Here is a 19,848-nt window from a genome sequence, read left to right as displayed (position 1 = left end):
GAGGGCGGCCCCAAACCTCCCCCACACACACGGCCGTGTTCCAGAATTCTGAGTTTGGGGAGGTTCCGTCTTCTGTCTGTAGCGACTGGGATCTCCTAGGAGCCCTCCGATTGTCTTCCCCGAGTATCTACTTGTGCGTGCTGCCGGGGAAATGCGGGGGTTAGGCTGGAAATGCAGGTAGCATCTAGTGACTTCCCCTGGACAGGGGAGGTAATTAGCGTAATTCCCCCTGCCATGCAACACCTGTGACACCAGACAGTTTCGTGGAGGGCGGCCCCAAACCTCTCCCACACACTCGTACGTGATCCGGAAATCTGAGTGTGGGAAGTTCCGTATTCCGACTGCAGTGCTGGGGATCACCTAGGAGCCATCCTCGTGTCTTCCTCTACTGTCTCATAGTGCGGGTTGCAAGGGAAATGAGGGGGTTGGGCTGGAAATGCAGGTAGCAACTAGTGCCTCCCCCTGGACAGGGGAGATATTTAGAGGAGTTCCCCCTGAGATGCAACACCTATGAAAGCTGGCAGCTGCATGGAGGGCGGCCCCATACCTCCCCCACACACTCGGGCGTGTTCCGGATTTCTGAGTGTGGGGAGGTTCCGTATTCAGTCTACAGTGCCTGGGATCTCCTAGGAGCCCTTCACGTTTCTTCCTCGAGTGTCTCCTAGTGCGGGCTTCCGGGGAAAGGCGGGGTTTCGGCAGTAAATGCAGGTAGCATCTAGTATCTCCCCCTGGACAGGTGAGGTAATTAGCGGACTTCGCCCTGACAGGCAACACCTGTGACACCTGGCAGATGCGTGGAGGTCGCCCCTAAACCTCACCCACTCACTCGTACGTGATCCGGAATTCTGAGATTGGGGAGTTTCCGTCTTCTCTCTGCAGCACCTGTGATCACGTAGGAAACAACCACATGTTTTCAACGAGTGTCTAATACTGCGAGCTGCCAGGGAAATGCGGGGGTTAGGCTGGAAATGCAGGTAGCATCTAGTGTCTCCCCCTGGACAGGGGAGGAAATGAGCGGACTTCCCCCTGCCAGGCAACAACTGTGAAACCTGACACCTGCGTGGTGGGCGGCCCCCAACCTCCCCCACTCACTCTTACGTGATCCGGAATTCTGAGTGTGGGTATGTTCCCTCTTCTGTCTGCAGCTCCTCGGATCTGATAGGAGCCATCCGCTTGACTTCCTCGAGTGTCTCCTAGTGCGGGATGCCGGGGAAAGGCGGGGGTTGGGCAGGAAATGCAGGTAGCATCTAGTGCCTCCCCCTGGAATGGGGAGGTAATTAGGCGGACTTCCCCCTGCCAGGCAACACCTGTGACACCAGGCAGCTGCGTGGTGGGCGGCCCCTAACCTCCCCCACTCACTCGTACGTGATCCGGAATTGTGAGTGTGGGGAGGGTCCGTCTTCTGTCTGTAGCGCCTGGGATCTCCGAGGAGCCAACCACGTGTATTCCCCGAGTACTCATAGTGCGGGCTTCAGTGGAAAAGTGGGGGTTGTTTTGGAAATGCAGGTAGCATCTAGTGCCTAATCCAGTACAGGGGAGGTAATAAGCGGGCTTCCCGCTGCCAGGCAAAACTTGTGACACCATGCAGATGCGTGGAAAGTGGGCCCCAAACCTCCCCCCACACTCGGCCGTGATCCGGAATTGTGAGTGTGGGGAGGTACCGTCTTCTGTCTGCAGTGCCTGGGATCTCCTAGGAGCCCTCGGCGTGTCTTCCCCTAGTGTCTCTTAATACGGGATGCTGGGGAAAGGCGGTGGTTGGTCTGGAAAATCAGGTAGCTTCTAGTGCCTCCCCCTGGACAGGGGAGGTAATTAGCGGAATTCCCCCTGCCAGGAAACACCTGTGACACCAGGAAGCTGCGTGGAGGTCGTCCCCAAACTTTCCCCACAAACTCGGCCGTGTTTCAGAATTCTGAGTGTGGGAAAGTTCCGTCATATGTCTGCAGCGCCTGGGATCTACTAGGAGCCATCCGCGTGTATTCCTCGAGTGTCTAATAGTGCGGGCTGCCGGGAAAAAGAGGGGGTTAGGCTGGAAATGCTGGTAGCATCTAGTGCCTCCCCCTGGACAGGGGAGGAAATTAGCGGACTTCCTCCTGCCAGGCAACAACTGTGACACCAGGCAGCTGCGTCGAGGTCGGCCCCAAACCTCCCCAACTCCCTCGTACGTGATCCGGAATTCTCAGTGTGGGGAGGTTCCGTCTTCTGTCTGCAGCGCCTGTGATCTCCTAGGAGCCCTCCGAGTGTCTTCCCCGAGTGTCTCCTAGTGCGGGCTGCCGGGGAAATATGGGAGATTTCCTGGAAATTTAGGTAGCATCTAGTGCCTCCCCCTGGACAGGGGAGGTATTTAGCGGACTTCCCCTGCCAGGCTACAGATGTGACATGAGGCAGGTGGGTGGAGGGCGGCCCCAAACATCCCCCACACAGTCGGCCATGTTCGGAATTTTGAGTGTGGGGAGTTTCCGTCTTCTGTCTGCAGCGCCTGGGATCACGTAGGAACCAACCCCGTGTTTTCAACGAGTGTCTAATACTGCGGGCTGCCGGGGAAATGCGGTGGTTAGGCTGGAAATGCAGGTAGCATCTAGTGCCTCCACCTGGACAGGGGAGGTAAATAGCGGAATTCCCCCTGCCAGGAAACACCTGTGACACCAGGCAGCTGCGTCGTGGGCGGCCCCAAACCTCTCCCACTCACTCGTACATGATCCAGAATTCTGAGTTTGGGTAGGTTCCCTCTTCTGTCTTTAGCGCCTGGGATCTCCTAGGAGCACACCGCGTGTATTTCCCGAGTGTCTCCTAGTGCGGGCTGCCGGGTAAATGTGGGGTATTGCCTGGAAATGCAGGTAGCATCTAGTGCCTTCCCCCTGGACAGGGGAGGTAATTAGCGGAATACCCCCTGCCGGGCAACACAGGTGACAACAGGCAGCTGCGTGGAGAGCGGCCCCAAACCTCCCCCACACACTCGGCCGTGTTCCGGGATTCTGAGTGTGGGGAGGTTCCGTTTTCTATCTGCAGTGCCTGGGATCTCCGAGGAGCATTCGGCGTGTCTTCCCGTAGTGTCCCTTAGTGCGAGATGCCAGGGAAATGCGGGGGTTGGGCTGGAAATTCAGGTAGCTTCTAGTTACCTCCCCCTGGAGAGGGGAGGTAATTAGCGGAATTCCCCCTGCCAGGAAACACCTGTGACACCAGGCAGCTTCGTCGAGGGCGGCCCCAAACCTCTCCCACTCACTCGTACGTTATCCGGAATTCTGAGTTTGGGTAGGTTCCCTCTTCTGTCTGCAGCGCCTGGGATCTCATTGGATCCCTCCGCAAGTCTTCCCAGATTGTCTCCTAGAGCAAGCTGCCAGGGAAACGGGGGTTGGGCTGGAAATGAAGGTAGCATCTGCTGCCTACTCCTGGAATGGTGAGGTAATTAGCGGACTTCCCCCTGCCAGGCAACACCAGTGACACCATGCATATGCGTGGAGGTCAGCCCCAAACCTCCCCCACACACTCGGCCGTGTTCCGGGATTCTGAGAGTGGGGATGTTCCGTCTTCTGTCTGCAGCGCCTGGGATCACGTAGGAACCAACCGCGTGATTTCAACGAGTGTTTAACACTGCGGGCTGCAGGGGAAATGCGGGCGTTAGGCTGGAAATGCAGGTAGCATCTAGTGCCTCCCCCTGGACAGGGGAGGTAATTAGCGGACTTCCCCCTGCCAGGCAACACCTGTGACATCAGGCAGCTGCGTGGTGGGCGGCCCCCAACCTCCCCCACTCACTCGTACGTGATCCGGAATTCTGAGTGTGGGTATGTTCCCTCTTCTGTCTGCAGCTCCTCGGATCTGATAGGAACCATCCGCTTGACTTCCTCGAGTGTCTCCTAGTGCGGGATGCCGGGGAAAGGCGGGGGTTGGGCTGGAAATGCAGCTAGCATCTAGTGCCTCCACTTGGACAGGGGAGGAAATTAGCGGAATTCCCCCTGCAAGGCAACACCGGTGACACATGACAGCTGCGTGGAAAGTGGCCCCAAACCTCCCCCACACATTCGGCCGTGATCCGGAATTGTGAGTGTGGGGAGGTTCCGTCTTCTGTCTGTAGCGCCTGGGATCTCCTAGGAGTCCACCACGTGTATTCCCCGAGTAGTCTTAGTGAGGGCTTCAATGGAAAAGTGGGGGTTGTTTTGGAAATGCAGGTAGCATCTAGTGCCTCCTCCAGTACAGGGGAGGTAATAAGCGGACTTCCCCCTGCCAGGCAAAACCTGTGACACCATGCAGATGCGTGGAAGGCGGCCCCAAACCTCCCCCACACACTCGGCCGTATTCCAGGATTCTGAGTGTGGGGATGTTCTGTCTTCTGTCTGCAGCTCCTGGGATCTCCTCTGAGCCCTCCACTTTTCTTCCCCGATTGTCTACTACGGCGAGCTGCCGGGGATTGCGGGGGTTGGGCAGGAAATGCAGGTAGCATCTATTGCCTCCCCCTGGAATGGGGAGGTAATTAGCGGACTTCCCCCTGCCAGGCAACACCTGTGACACAAGGCAGCTGCGTGGTGGGCGGCCCCAAACCTGCCCCACACAATCGGACGTGTTCCGGGATTCTGAGTGAGGGGAGGTTCCGTTTTCTGTCTGCAGTGCCTGGGATCTCCTAGGAGCCCTCGGCGTGTCTTCCCCTAGTGTTTCTTAGTGCGGGATGCCGGGGAAAGTCGGGGGATGGGCTGGAAATTCAGGTAGCTTTAAGTGCCTCCCCCTGGAGAGGGGAGGTAATTAGCGGAATTCCCCCTGCAAAGAAACACCTGTGACACAAGGCAGCTGCGTGGAGGTTGGCCCCAAACTTTCCCCAAAATCTCGGCCGTGTTTCAGAATTATGAGTGTGGGTAGGATCCCTCTTTTGTCTGCAGCGCCTGGGATCTCCTAGGAGCCGTCCGCGTGAATTCCTCGAGTGTTACCTAGTGCAGGCTGCCGGGGAAAGCCGGGGGTTGGGCTGGAAATGCAGGTAGCATCTAGTGCCTCCACCTGGACAGGGGAGGTAATTAGCGGAATTCCCCTTGCCAGGCAACACCTGTGACACCAGGCAGCTGCGTGGTGTGTGGCCCCAAACCTCCCTCACACACTCGGATGTGTTCTGGGATTTTGAGTGTGGCGAGGTTCCGTTTTCTGTCTGCAGTGCCTGGGATCTCCTAGGAGCCCTCGGCGTGTCTTCCCCTAGTGTCTCTTAATGCGGGATGCCGGGGAAAGGCGGTGGTTGGTCTGGAAAATCAGGTAGCTTCTAGTGCCTCCCCCTGGACAGGGGAGGTAATTAGCGGAATTCCCCCTGCCAGGAAACACCTGTGACACCAGGAAGCTGCGTGGAGTTCGTCCCCAAACTTTTCCCACAAACTCGGCCGTGTTTCAGAATTCTGAGTGTGGGAAGGTTCCGTCTTCTGTCTGCAGCGCCTGGGATCACGTAGGAACCAACCCCGTGTTTTCAACGAGTGTCTAATACTGCGGGCTGCCGGGGAAATGCGGGGGTTAGGCTGGAAATGCAGGTAGCATCTATTGCCTCCACCTGGACAGGGGAGGTAATTAGCGGAATTCCCCCTGCCAGAAAACACCTGTGACACCAGGCAGCTGCGTCGTGGGCGACCCCAAACCTCTCCCACTCGCTCGTACGTGATCCGGAATTCTGAGTGTGGGTAGGTTCCCTCTTCTCTGTGCAGCGCCTGGGATCTCCTAGGAGCACACTGCGTGAATTTCCCGAGTGTCTCCTAGTGCGGGCTGCAGGGGAAATGCGGGGGTTAGGCTGGAAATGCAGGTAGCATCTAGTGCTTCCCCCTGGACAGGGGAGGTAATTAGCGGACTTCCCCCTGGCAGGCAACACCTGTGACATCAGGCAGCTGCGTGGTGGGCGGCCCCCAACTTCCCCCACTCACTCGTACATGATCCGGAATTCTGAGTGTGGGTATGTTCCCTCTTCTGTCTGCAGCGCCTCGGATCTGATAGGAGCCATCCGCTTCACTTCCTCGAGTGTCTCCTAGTGCGGGATGCCGGGGAAAGGCGGGGGTTGAGCTGGAAATGCAGGTAGCATCTTGTGCCTCCACTTGGACAGGGAAGGAAATTAGCGGAATTCCCCCTGCAAGGCAACACCTGTGACACATGACAGCTGCGTGGAAAGTGGCCCCAAACCTCCCCCACACACTCGGCCGTATTCAGGGTTTCTGAGTGTGGGGATGTTCTGTCTTCTGTCTGCAGCGCCTGGGATCTCCTAGGAGCCCTCGGCGTGTCTTCCCCTAGTGTCTCTTAATGCGGGATGCCGGGGAAAGGCGGTTGTTGGTCTGGAAAATCAGGTAGCTTCTAGTGCCTCCCCCTGGAATGGGGAGGTAATTAGCAGACTTCCCCCTGCCAGGCAACACCTGTGACACCAGGCAGCTGCGTGGTGGGCGCCCCAAACCTCCCCCACACAATCGAACGTGTTTCAATATTCTGAGTGTGTGGAGGTTCCGTCTTCTGTCTGCAGCGCCTGGGATCTCCTAGGATCCCTCCACGTGTATTCCTCGAGTGTCTAGTAGTGCGGGCTGCCGGGGAAATGCAGGGGTTAGGCTGGAAATGCAGGTAGCATCCAGTGCCTACCCCTGGACAGGGGAGGTAATTAGCGGACGTCCCCCTGCCAGGCAACACCTTTGAACCAGACAGTTTCGTGGAGGGCGGCCCCAAACCTCCCCCACACACTCGTACGTGATCCGGAAATCTGAGTGTGGGGAAGTTCCGTCTTCTGACTGCAGTGCTGGGGATCACCTAGGAGCCATCCTCGTGTCTTCCCCTAGTGTCTCATATTGCGGGCTGCAAGGGAAATGAGGGGGTTGGGCTGGAAATGCAGGTAGCATCTAGTGCCTCCCCCTGGACAGGGGAGATATTTAGAGGAGTTCCCCCTGAGATGCAACACCTATGAAACCTGGCAGCTGCATGGAGGGCGGCCCCATACCTCCCCCACACCCTCGGGCGTGTTCCGGATTTCTGAGTGTGGGGAGGTTCCGTATTCAGTCTACAGTGCCTGGGATCTCCTAGGAGCCCTTCACGTTTCTTCCTCGAGTGTCTTCTAGTGCGGGCTTCCGGGGAATGGCGGGGTTTCGGCAGTAAATGCAGGTAGGATCTAGTATCTCCCCCTGGACAGGTGAGGTAATTAGCGGACTTCGCCCTAACAGTCAACACCTGTGACACCTGGCAGATGCGTGGAGATCGCCCCTAAACCTCACCCACTCACTCGTACGTGATCCGGAATTCTGAGAGTGGGGAGTTTCCGTCTTCTGTCTGCAGCGCCTGGGATCACGTAGGAACCAACCACGTGTTTTCAACGAGTGTCTAATACTGCGGGCTGCCGGGGAAATGCGGGGGTTAGGCTGGAAACGCAGGTAGCATCTAGTGTCTCCCCCTGGACAGGGGAGGTAATTAGCGGAATTCCCCCTGCCAGGCAACAACTGTGACACCTGACAGCTGCGTGGAAAGTGGCCCCAAACCTACCCCACACACACGGCCGTGATCCGGAATTGTGAGTTTCGGGAGGTTCCGGCTTTGGTCTGCAGCACCTGGGATCTCCTAGGAGCCCTCCACGTGTATTCCCCGAGTGTCTCCTATTGCGGGCTTCAATGGAATGTCGGGGGTTGTTTTGGGAATGCAGGTAGCATCTAGTGCCTCCTCCTGGACAGGGGAGGAAATAAGCGGACTTCCCCCTGCCAGGAAAAACCTGTGACACCAGTCAGCTGCGTGGAGGGTGTCCCCAAATCTCCCCCACACACTCGGCCGTGTTCCGGGATTCTGAGTTTGGGGAGGTTCCATTTTCTATCTGCAGTGCCTGGGATAACCGAGGAGCATTCGGCGAGTCTTCCCGTAGTGTCCCTTAGTGCGAGATGCCAGGGAAATGCGGGGGTTGGGCTGGAAATTCAGGTAGCTTCTAGTTCCTCCCCCTGGAGAGGGGAGGTAATTAGCGGAATTCCCCCTGCCAGGAAACACCTGTGACACCAGGCAGCTTCGTCAAGGGCGGCCCCAAACCTCTCCCACTCACTCTTACGTTATCCGGAATTCTGAGTTTGGGTAGTTTCCCTCTTCTGTCTGCAGCGCCTGGGATCTCCTAGGATCCCTCCGCATGTCTTCCCCGATTGTCTCCTACAGCAAGGTGCCTGGGAAACAAGGGTTGGGCTGGAAATGCAGGTAGCATCTGCTGCGTCCTCCTGGATTGGGGAGGTAATTAGCGGACTTCCCCCTGCCAGGCAACACCAGTGACACCATGCATATGCGTGGAGGTCAGCCCCAAACCTCCCCCACACACTCGGCCGTGTTCCGGGATTCTGAGATTGGGGATGTTCCGTCTTCTGTCTGCAGCGCCTGGGATCACGTAGGAACCAACCGCGTGTTTTCAACGAGTGTCTAACACTGCGGGCTGCAGGGGAAATGCGGGGGTTAGGCTGGAAATGCAGGTAGCATCTAGTGCCTCCCCCTGGACAGGGGAGTTAATTAGCGGACTTCCCCCTGCCAGGCAACACCTGTGACATCAGGCAGCTGCGTGGAGGGCGGCCCTCAACCTCCCCCACTCACTCGTATTTGATCCGGAATTCTGAGTGTGGGTAGGTTCCCTCTTCGATCTGCAGCGCCTCTTATCTCCTAGGAGCCTTCCGCTTGACTTCATCGAGTGTCTCTTAGTGCGGGATGCCGGGGAAAGGCGGGGGTTGGGCTGGAAATGCAGGTAGCATCTAGTGCCTCCACTTGGACAGGAGAGGAAATTAGCGGAATTCCCCCTGCAAGGCAACACCGGTGACACATGACAGCTGCGTGGAAAGTGGCCCCAAACCTCCCCCACACACTCGGCCGTGATCCGGAATTGTGAGTGTGGGGAGGTTCCGTCTTCTGTCTGTAGCGCCTGGGATCTCCTAGGAGCCCACCGCGTGTATTCCCCGAGTACTATTAGTGCGGGCTTCAATGGAAAAGTGGGGGTTGTTTTGGAAATGCAGGTAGCATCTAGTGCCTCCTCCAGTACAGGGGAGGTAATAAGCGGACTTCCCCCTGCCAGGCAAAACCTGTGACACCATGAAGATGCGTGGAGGGCGGCCCCAAACCTCCCGCACACACTCGGCCGTATTTTGGGATTCTGAGTGTGGGGATGTTCTGTCTTCGGTCTGCAGTGCCTGGGATCTCTTAGGAGCCCACGTCCTGTCTTCCCCTAGTGTCTCTTAGTGCGGGATGCCTGGGAAATTCGGGGGTTGGGCTGGAAATTCAGGTAGCTTCTAGTGCCTCCCCCTGGACAGGGGAGGTAATTAGCGGACTTCCCCCTGGCAGGCAACACCTGTGACATCAGGCAGCTGCGTGGTGGGCGGCCCCCAACTTCCCCCACTCACTCGTACATGATCCGGAATTCTGAGTGTGGGTATGTTCCCTCTTCTGTCTGCAGCGCCTCGGATCTGATAGGAGCCATCCGCTTCACTTCCTCGAGTGTCTCCTAGTGCGGGATGCCGGGGAATGGCGGGGGTTGAGCTGGAAATGCAGGTAGCATCTTGTGCCTCCACTTGGACAGGGAAGGAAATTAGCGGAATTCCCCCTGCAAGGCAACACCTGTGACACATGACAGCTGCGTGGAAAGTGGCCCCAAACCTCCCCCACACACTCGGCCGTGATCCGGAATTGTGAGTGTGGGGAGGTTCCGTCTTCTGTCTGTAGTGCCTGGGATCTCCTAGGCGCCCACCACGTATATTCCCCGAGTACTCTTAGTACGGGCTTCAATGGAAAAGTGGGGGTTGTTTTGGAAATGCAGGTAGCATCTAGTGCCTCCTCCAGTACAGGGGAGGTAATAAGCGGACTTCCCCCTGCCAGGCAAAACCTGTGACACCATGCAGATGCGTGGAGGGCGGCCCCAAACCTCCCCCACACACTCGGCCTTATTCAGGGTTTCTGAGTGTGGGGATGTTCTGTCTTCTGTCTGCAGCGCCTGGGATCTCCTAGGAGCCGTCGGCGTGTCTTCCCCTAGTGTCTCTTAATGCGGGATGCCGGGGAAAGGCGGTTGTTGGTCTGGAAAATCAGGTAGCTTCTAGTGCCTCCCCCTGGAATGGGGAGGTAATTAGTAGACTTCCCCCTGCCAGGCAACACCTGTGACACCAGGCAGCTGCGTGGTGGGCGCCCCAAACCTCCCCCACACAATCGACCGTGTTTCAATATTCTGAGTGTGTGGAGGTTCCGTCTTCTGTCTGCAGCGCCTGGGATCTCCTAGGAGCCCTCCACGTGTATTCCTCGAGTGTCTAGTAGTGCGGGCTGCCGGGGAAATGCAGGGGTTAGGCTGGAAATGCAGGTAGCATCCAGTGCCTCCCCCTGGACATGGGAGGTAATTAGCGGACGTCCCCCTGCCAGGCAACACCTTTGAACCAGACAGTTTCGTGGAGGGCGGCCCCAAACCTCCCCCACACACTCGTACGTGATCCGGAAATCTGAGTGTGGGGAAGTTCCGTCTTCTGACTGCAGTGCTGGGGATCACCTAGGAGCCATCCTCGTGTCTTCCCCTAGTGTCTCATATTGCGGGCTGCAAGGGAAATGAGGGGGTTGGGCTGGAAATGCAGGTAGCATCTAGTGCCTCCCCCTGGACAGGGGAGATATTTAGAGGAGTTCCCCCTGAGATGCAACACCTATGAAACCTGGCAGCTGCATGGAGGGCGGCCCCATACCTCCCCCACACCCTCGGGCGTGTTCCGGATTTCTGAGTGTGGGGAGGTTCCGTATTCAGTCTACAGTGCCTGGGATCTCCTAGGAGCCCTTCACGTTTCTTCCTCGAGTGTCTTCTAGTGCGGGCTTCCGGGGAATGGCGGGGTTTCGGCAGTAAATGCAGGTAGGATCTAGTATCTCCCCCTAGACAGGTGAGGTAATTAGCGGACTTCGCCCTAACAGTCAACACCTGTGACACCTGGCAGATGCGTGGAGATCGCCCCTAAACCTCACCCACTCACTCGTACGTGATCCGGAATTCTGAGAGTGGGGAGTTTCCGTCTTCTGTCTGCAGCGCCTGGGATCACGTAGGAACCAACCACGTGTTTTCAACGAGTGTCTAATACTGCGGGCTGCCGGGGAAATGCGGGGGTTAGGCTGGAAACGCAGGTAGCATCTAGTGTCTCCCCCTGGACAGGGGAGGTAATTAGCGGAATTCCCCCTGCCAGGCAACAACTGTGACACCTGACAGCTGCGTGGAAAGTGGCCCCAAACCTACCCCAAACACACGGCCGTGATCCGGAATTGTGAGTTTCGGGAGGTTCCGGCTTTGGTCTGCAGCACCTGGGATCTCCTAGGAGCCCTCCACGTGTATTCCCCGAGTGTCTCCTATTGCGGGCTTCAATGGAATGTCGGGGGTTGTTTTGGGAATGCAGGTAGCATCTAGTGCCTCCTCCTGGACAGGGGAGGAAATAAGCGGACTTCCCCCTGCCAGGAAAAACCTGTGACACCAGTCAGCTGCGTGGAGGGTGTCCCCAAATCTCCCCCACACACTCGGCCGTGTTCCGGGATTCTGAGTTTGGGGAGGTTCCATTTTCTATCTGCAGTGCCTGGGATAACCGAGGAGCATTCGGCGAGTCTTCCCGTAGTGTCCCTTAGTGCGAGATGCCAGGGAAATGCGGGGGTTGGGCTGGAAATTCAGGTAGCTTCTAGTTCCTCCCCCTGGAGAGGGGAGGTAATTAGCGGAATTCCCCCTGCCAGGAAACACCTGTGACACCAGGCAGCTTCGTCGAGGGCGGCCCCAAACCTCTCCCACTCACTCTTACGTTATCCGGAATTCTGAGTTTGGGTAGTTTCCCTCTTCTGTCTGCAGCGCCTGGGATCTCCTAGGATCCCTCCGCATGTCTTCCCCGATTGTCTCCTACAGCAAGCTGCCAGGGAAACGGGGGTTGGGCTGGAAATGCAGGTAGCATCTGCTGCGTCCTCCTGGATTGGGGAGGTAATTAGCGGACTTCCCCCTGCCAGGCAACACCAGTGACACCATGCATATGCGTGGAGGTCAGCCCCAAACCTCCCCCACACACTCGGCCGTGTTCCGGGATTCTGAGATTGGGGATGTTCCGTCTTCTGTCTGCAGCGCCTGGGATCACGTAGGAACCAACCGCGTGTTTTCAACGAGTGTCTAACACTGCGGGCTGCAGGGGAAATGCGGGGGTTAGGCTGGAAATGCAGGTAGCATCTAGTGCCTCCCCCTGGACAGGGGAGTTAATTAGCGGACTTCCCCCTGCCAGGCAACACCTGTGACATCAGGCAGCTGCGTGGAGGGCGGCCCTCAACCTCCCCCACTCACTCGTATTTGATCCGGAATTCTGAGTGTGGGTAGGTTCCCTCTTCGATCTGCAGCGCCTCTTATCTCCTAGGAGCCTTCCGCTTGACTTCATCGAGTGTCTCCTAGTGCGGGATGCCGGGGAAAGGCGGGGGTTGGGCTGGAAATGCAGGTAGCATCTAGTGCCTCCACTTGGACAGGAGAGGAAATTAGCGGAATTCCCCCTGCAAGGAAACACCGGTGACACATGACAGCTGCGTGGAAAGTGGCCCCAAACCTCCCCCACACACTCGGCCGTGATCCGGAATTGTGAGTGTGGGGAGGTTCCGTCTTCTGTCTGTAGCGCCTGGGATCTCCTAGGAGCCCACCGCGTGTATTCCCCGAGTACTATTAGTGCGGGCTTCAATGGAAAAGTGGGGGTTGTTTTGGAAATGCAGGTAGCATCTAGTGCCTCCTCCAGTACAGGGGAGGTAATAAGCGGACTTCCCCCTGCCAGGCAAAACCTGTGACACCATGCAGATGCGTGGAGGGCGGCCCCAAACCTCCCGCACACACTCGGCCGTATTTTGGGATTCTGAGTGTGGGGATGTTCTGTCTTCGGTCTGCAGTGCCTGGGATCTCTTAGGAGCCCACGTCCTTTCTTCCCCTAGTGTCTCTTAGTGCGGGATGCCTGGGAAATTCGGGGGTTGGGCTGGAAATTCAGGTAGCTTCTAGTGCCTCCCCCTGGACAGGGGAGTTAATTAGCGGAATTCCCCCTGCTAGGAAACACCTGTGACACCAGGCAGCTGCGTGGTTGTTGGCCCCAAACTTTCCCCACAAACTCGGCCGTGTTTCGGAATTCTGAGTGTGTGGAGGTTCCGTCTTCTGTCTGCAGCGCCTGGGATCTCCTAGGAGCCCTCCCATTGTCTTCTCGGAGTGTCTCCTAGTGCGGGCTGCCGGGGAATTCAGGGGTTGGGCTGGAAATGCAGATAGCATCCAGTGCCTCCCCCTGGACAGGGGAGGTAATTAGCGGACGTCCCCCTGCCAGGCAACACCTTTGAACCAGGCATCTGCGTGGAGGTCGGCCGAAAACCTCCACCACACACTCATACGTGATCCGGAATTCTGAGTGTGGGGAGTTTCCGTCTTCTGTCTGCAGCGCCTGGGATCACGTAGGAACCAACCGCGTGTTTTCAACGAGTGTATAATACTGCGGGCTGCCGGGGAAATGCGGGGGTTAAGCTGGAAATGCAGGTAGCATCTAGTGCCTCCCCCTGGACAGGGGAGGTAGTTAGTGGACTTACACCTGCCAGGCAAAACCTGTGACACCATGCAGATGCGTGGAGGGCGGCCCCAAACCTCCCCCACACACTCGGGCGTGTTCCGGGATTCTGAGTGTGGGGATGTTCTGTCTTCTGTCTGCAGCGCCTGGGATCCCCTAGGAGCCCCCCACTTGTCTTCCCCGATTGTCTCCTATGGCGAGCTGCCAGGGAATGCGGGGTTTGGGCAGGAAATGGAGGTAGCATCTAGTGCCTCCCCCTGGAATGGGGAGGTAATTAGTGGACTTCCCCCTGCAAGGCAACACCTGTGACAACAGGCAGCTGCGTGGTTGGCGGCCCCAAACCTCCCCCACACAATCGGACGTGTTCCGGGATTCTGAGTGTGGGGAGGTTCCGTTTTCTGTCTGCAGTGCCTGGGATCTCCTAGGAGCCCACGTCGTGTCTTCCCCCAGTGTCTCTTAGTGCGGGATGCCTGGGAAATTCGGGGGTTGGGCTGGAAATTCAGGTAGCTTCTAGTGCCTCCCCCTGGACAGGGGAGGTAATTAGTGGAATTACCCCTGCTAGGAAACACCTGTGACACCAGGCAGCTGCGTGGAGGTTGGCCCCAAACTTTCCCCACAAACTCGGCCGTGTTTCGGAATTCTGAGTGTGTGGAGGTTCCGTCTTCTGTCTGCAGCGCCTGGGATCTCCTAGGAGCCCTCCACGTGTATTCCTCGAGTGTCTACTAGCGCGGGCTGCCGGGGAAAAGCGGGGGTTAGGCTGGAAATGCAGGTAGCATCTAGTGCCTCCCCCTGGACATGGGAGGTAATTAGCGGACTTCCCCCTGCCAGGCAACAACTGTGACACCAGGCAGCTGCGTGGAAGGCGGCCCCAAACCTCCCCCACACACTCGTACTTGATCCGGAATTCTGAGTGTGGGGAGTTTCCGTCTTCTTTCTGCAGCGCCTGGGATCTCCTAGGAGCACTCCGCGTGTCTTGACCTAGTGTCTCCTAGTGCGGGCTGCAGGGGAAATTCGGGGGATCGGCTGGAAATGCATGTAGCATCTAGTGCCTCCCCCTGGACAGGGGAGATAATTAGAGGAGTTCCCCCTGAGATGCAACACCTATGAAACCTGGCAGCTGCATGGAGGGCGGCCCCATACCTCCCACTCACACTCGGGCGTGTTCCGGATTTCTGAGTGTGGGGAGGTTCCTTATTCAGTCTACAGTGCCTGGGATCTCCTAGGAGCCCTTCACATTTCTTCTTCGAGTGTCTCCTAGTGCGGGCTTCCGGGGAATGGAGGGGTTTCGGCTGTAAATGCAGGTAGCATCTAGTATCTCCACATGGACATTTGAGGAAATTAGCGGAATTCCCCCTGCCAGGCAACAACTGTGACACCAGGCAGCTGCGTGGAGGGCGGCCCCAAACGTCCCCCTCTCACTCGTACGTGATTCCGAATTCTGAGTGTGGGTAGGTTCCCTCTTCTGTCTGCAGCGCCTCGGATCTCCTAAGAGCCCTCCGCTTGACTTCCTCGAGTGTCTCCTAGTGCGGGATCCCGGGGAAAGGCGGGGGTATGGCTGCAAATGCAGGTAGCATCTAGTGCCTTCCCCTGAACAGGGGAGGTAATTAGCGGAATTCCCCTGCCAGACAACACCTGTGACAACAGGCAGCTCTGTGGAGGGCGGCCCCAAAACTCCCCCACACACGCTGCCGTGTTCCAGATTTCTGAGTTTGGGGAGGTTCCGTCTTCTGTCTGCAGCGACTGGGATCTCCTAGGAGCCCTCCGCCTGTCTTCCCCGAGTATCTACTTGTGCGTGCTCCCAGGGAAATGCGGGGGTTAGGCTGGAAATGCAGGTAGCATCTAGTGCCTTACCCTGGACAGGGGAGGTAATTAGCGTAATTCCCCCTGCCATGCAACACCTGTGACACCAGACAGTTTCGTGGAGGGCGGCCCCAAACCTCCCCCACACACTCGTACGTAATCCGGATATCTGAGTGTGGGGAAGTTCCGTCTTCTGACTGCAGTGCCGGGGATCACCTAGGAGCAATCTTCGTGTCTTTCCCGAGTGTCTCCTAGTGCGGGCTCCATGGGAAATGAGGGGGTTGGGCTGGAAATTCAGGTAGCATCTAGTGCCTCCCCCTGTACAGGGGAGGTTATTAGCGGAATTCCCCCTGCAATGCAACACCTGTGACACCCTGCAGCTGAGGGAAGGGCGGCCACAATCCTCCCGAACACACTCGGCTGTGTTCCGGATTTCTGAGTGTTGGGATGTTCTGTCTTCTGTCTGCAGCGCCTGGGATCTCCTAGGAGCCCTCCTGTTGTCTTCTCCGAGTGTCTCCTAGTGCGGGCTGCCGGGGAATTCAGGGGTTGGGCTGGAAATGCAGATAGCATCCAGTGCCTCCCCCTGGACAGGGGAGGTATTTAGCGGACTTCCCCCTGCCAGGCAACAACTTTGAACCAGGCAGCTGCGTGAAGGGCGGCCCCAAACCTCCCCCACACACTCGTACTTGATCCGGAATTCTGAGTGTGGGGAGTTTCCGTCTTCTAACTGCAGTGCTGGGGATCACCTAGGAGCCATCCTCGTGTCTTCCCCTAGTGTGTCATATTGCGGGCTGCAAGGGAAATGAGGGGGTTGGGCTGGAAATGCAGGTAGCATCTAGTGCCTCCCCCTGGACAGGGGAGATAATTAGAGGAGTTCCCCCTGAGATGCAACACCTATGAAACCTGGCAGCTGCATGGAGGGCGGCCCCATACCTACCCCACACTCTCGGGCGTGTTCTGGATTTCTGAGTTTGGGGAGGTTCCGTATTCAGTCTACAGTGCCTGGGGTCTCCTAGGAGCCCTTCACGTTTCTTCCTCGAGTGTCTCCTAGTGCGGGCTTCCGGGGAATGGAGGGGTTTCGGCTGTAAATGCAGATAGCATCTAGTATCCCCACCTGGACATGGGAGGAAATTAGCGGAATTCCCCCTGCCAGGCAACAACTGTGACACCAGGCAGCTTCGTGGAGGGCGGCCCCAAACCTCCCGCTCTCACTCGTACGTGATTCCGAATTCTGAGTGTGGGTAGGTTCCCTCTTCTGTCTGCAGCTCCTCGGATCTGATAGGAGCCATCCGCTTGACTTCCTCGAGTGTCTCCTAGTGCGGGATGCCGGGGAAAGGCGGGGGTTGGGCTGGAAATGCAGCTAGAATCTACTGCCTCCACTTGGACAGGGGAGGAAATTAGCGGAATTCCCCCTGCAAGGCAACACCTGTGACACATGACAGCTGCGTGGAAAGTGGCCCCAAACCTCCCCCACACACTCGGCCGTGATCCGGAATTGTGAGTGTGGGGAGGTTCCGTCTTCTGTCTGTAGCGCCTGGGATCTCCTAGGAGCCCACCACGTGTATTCCCCGAGTACTCTTAGTGCGGGCTTCAATGGAAAAGTGGGGGTTGTTTTGGAAATGCAGGTAGCATCTAGTGCCTCCTCCAGTACAGGGGAGGTAATAAGCGGGCTTCCCCCTGCCAGGCAAAACCTGTGACACCATGCAGATGCGTGGAGGGCGGCCCCAAACCTCCCCCACACACTCGGCCGTATTCCGGGATTCTGAGTGTGGGGATGTTCTTTCTTCTGTCTGCAGCGCCTGGTATCTCCTAGGAGCCCTCCACTTGTCTTCCCCGATTGTCTACTACGGCGAGCTGCCGGGGAATGCGGGGGTTGGGCAGGAAATTCAGTTAGCATCTAGTGCCTCCCCCTGGAATGGGGAGGTAATTAGCGGAATTCCCCCTGCCAGGCAACACCTGTGACACCAGGCAGCTGCGTGGTGGGCGGCCCCAACCTGCCCCACACAATCGGACGTGTTCCGGGATTCTGAGTGAGGGGAGGTTCCGTTTTCTGTCTGCAGTGCCTGGGATCTCCTAGGAGCCCTCGGCGTGTCTTCCCCTAGTGTCTCTTAATGCGGGATGCCGGGGAAAGGCGGTGGTTGGTCTGGAAAATCAGGTAGATTCTAGTGCCTCCCCCTGGACAGGGGAGGAAATTAGCGGAATTCCCCCTGCCATGCAACACCTGTGACACCAGACAGTTTCGTGGAGGGCGGCCCCAAACCTCTCCCACACACTCGTACGTGATCCGGAAATCTGAGTGTGGGGAAGTTCCAGTCTTCTGACTGCAGTGCTGGGGATCACCTAGGACCCATCCTCGTGTCTTCCTCTAGTGTCTCTTAGTGCGGGTTGCAAGGGAAATTAGGGGGTTGGGCTGGAAATGCAGGTAGCAACTAGTGCCTCCCCCTGGACAGGGGAGATATTTAGAGGAGTTCCCCCTGAGATGCAACACCTATGAAAGCTGACAGCTGCATGGAGGGCGGCCCCATACCTCCCCCACACACTCGGGCGTGTTCCGGATTTCTGAGTGTGGGGAGGATCCGTATTCAGTCTACAGTGCCTGGTATCTCCTAGGAGCCCTTCACGTTTCTTCCTCGAGTGTCTCCTAGTGCGGGCTTCCGGGGAATGGCGGGGTTTCGGCAGTAAATGCAGGTAGCATCTAGTATCTCCCCCTGGACAGGTGAGGTAATTAGCGGACTTCGCCCTGACAGGCAACACCTGTGACACCTGGCAGATGCGTGGAGGTCGCCCCTAAACCTCACCCACTCACTCGTACGTGATCCGGAATTCTGAGATTGGGGAGTTTCCGTCTTCTGTCTGCAGCGCCTGGGATCACGTAGGAAACAACCACGTGTTTTCAACGAGTGTCTAATACTGCGAGCTGCCGGGGAAATGCGGGGGTTAGGCTGGAAATGCAGGTAGCATCTAGTGTCTCCCCCTGGACAGGGGAGGAAATTAGCGGACTTCCCCCAGCCAGGCAACAACTGTGACACCTGACAGCTGCGTGGTGTGCGGCCCCCAACCTCCCCCACTCACTCGTACGTGATCCGGAATTCTGAGTGTGGGTATGTTCCCTCTTCTGTCTGCAGCTCCTCGGATCTGATAGGAGCCATCCGCTTGACTTCCTCGAGTGTCTCCTAGTGCGGGATGCCGGGGAAAGGCGGGGGTTTGGCTGGGAATGCAGCTAGCATCTACTGCCTCCACTTGGACAGGGGAGGAAATTAGCGGAATTCCCCCTGCAAGGCAACACCTGTGACACATGACAGCTGCGTGGAAAGTGGCCCCAAACCTCCCCCACACACTCGGCCGTGATCCGGAATTGTGAGTGTGGGGAGGTTCCGTCTTCTGTCTGTAGCGCCTGGGATCTCCTAGGAGCCCACCACGTGTATTCCCCGAGTACTCTTAGTGCGAGCTTCAATGGAAAAGTGGGGGTTGTTTTGGAAATGCAGGTAGCATCTAGTGCCTCCTCCAGTACAGGGGAGGTAATAAGCGGGCTTCCCCCTGCCAGGCAAAACCTGTGACACCATGCAGATGCGTGGAGGGCGGCCCCAAACCTCCCCCACACACTCGGCCTTATTCCGGGATTCTGAGTGTGGGGATGTTCTTTCTTCTGTCTGCAGCGCCTGGTATCTCCTAGGAGCCCTCCACTTGTCTTCCACGATTGTCTACTACGGCGAACTGCCGGGGAATGCGGGGGTTGGGCAGGAAATTCAGTTAGCATCTAGTGCCTCCCCCTGGAATGGGGAGGTAATTAGCGGAATTCCCCCTGCCAGGCAACACCTGTGACACCAGGCAGCTGCGTGGTGGTCGGCCCCAAACCTGCCCCACACAGTCGGACGTGTTCCGGGATTCTGAGTGAGGGGAGGTTCCGTTTTCTGTCTGCAGTGCCTGGGATCTCCTAGGAGCCCTCGGCGTGTCTTCCCCTAGTGTCTCTTAATGCGGGATGCAGGGAAAGGCGGTGGTTGGTCTGGAAAATCAGGTAGATTCTAGTGCCTCCCCCTGGACAGGGGAGGAAATTAGCGGAATTCCCCCTGCCAGGAAACACCTGTGAAACCAGGAAGCTGCGTGGAGGTCGTCCCCAATCTTTCCCCACAAACTCGGCCGTGTTTCAGAATTCTGAGTGCGGGAAGGTTCCGTCATATGTCTGCAGCGCCTGGGATCTACTAGGAGCCATCCGCGTGTATTCCTCGAGTGTCTAATAGTGCGGGCTGCCGCGGAAAGAGGGGGTTAGGCTGGAAATGCTGGTAGCATCTAGTGCCTCCCCCTGGACAGGGGAGGAAATTAGCGGACTTCCTCCTGCCAGGCAACAACTGTGACACCAGGCAGCTGCGTCGAGGTCGGCCCCAAACCTCCCCAACTCCCTCGTACGTGATCCGGAATTCTCAGTGTGGGGAGGTTCCGTCTTCTGTCTGCAGCGCCTGTGATCTCCTAGGAGCCCTCCGAGTGTCTTCCCCGAGTGTCTCCTAGTGCGGGCTGCCGGGGAAATATGGGAGATTTCCTGGAAATGTAGGTAGCATCTAATGCC

Source organism: Camelus ferus, chromosome 36, assembly GCF_009834535.1.
Source record: "Camelus ferus isolate YT-003-E chromosome 36, BCGSAC_Cfer_1.0, whole genome shotgun sequence".
NCBI classification, from domain to species: Eukaryota; Metazoa; Chordata; class Mammalia; order Artiodactyla; family Camelidae; genus Camelus; species Camelus ferus.
Note: the sequence above shows the minus strand (reverse complement) of the source record.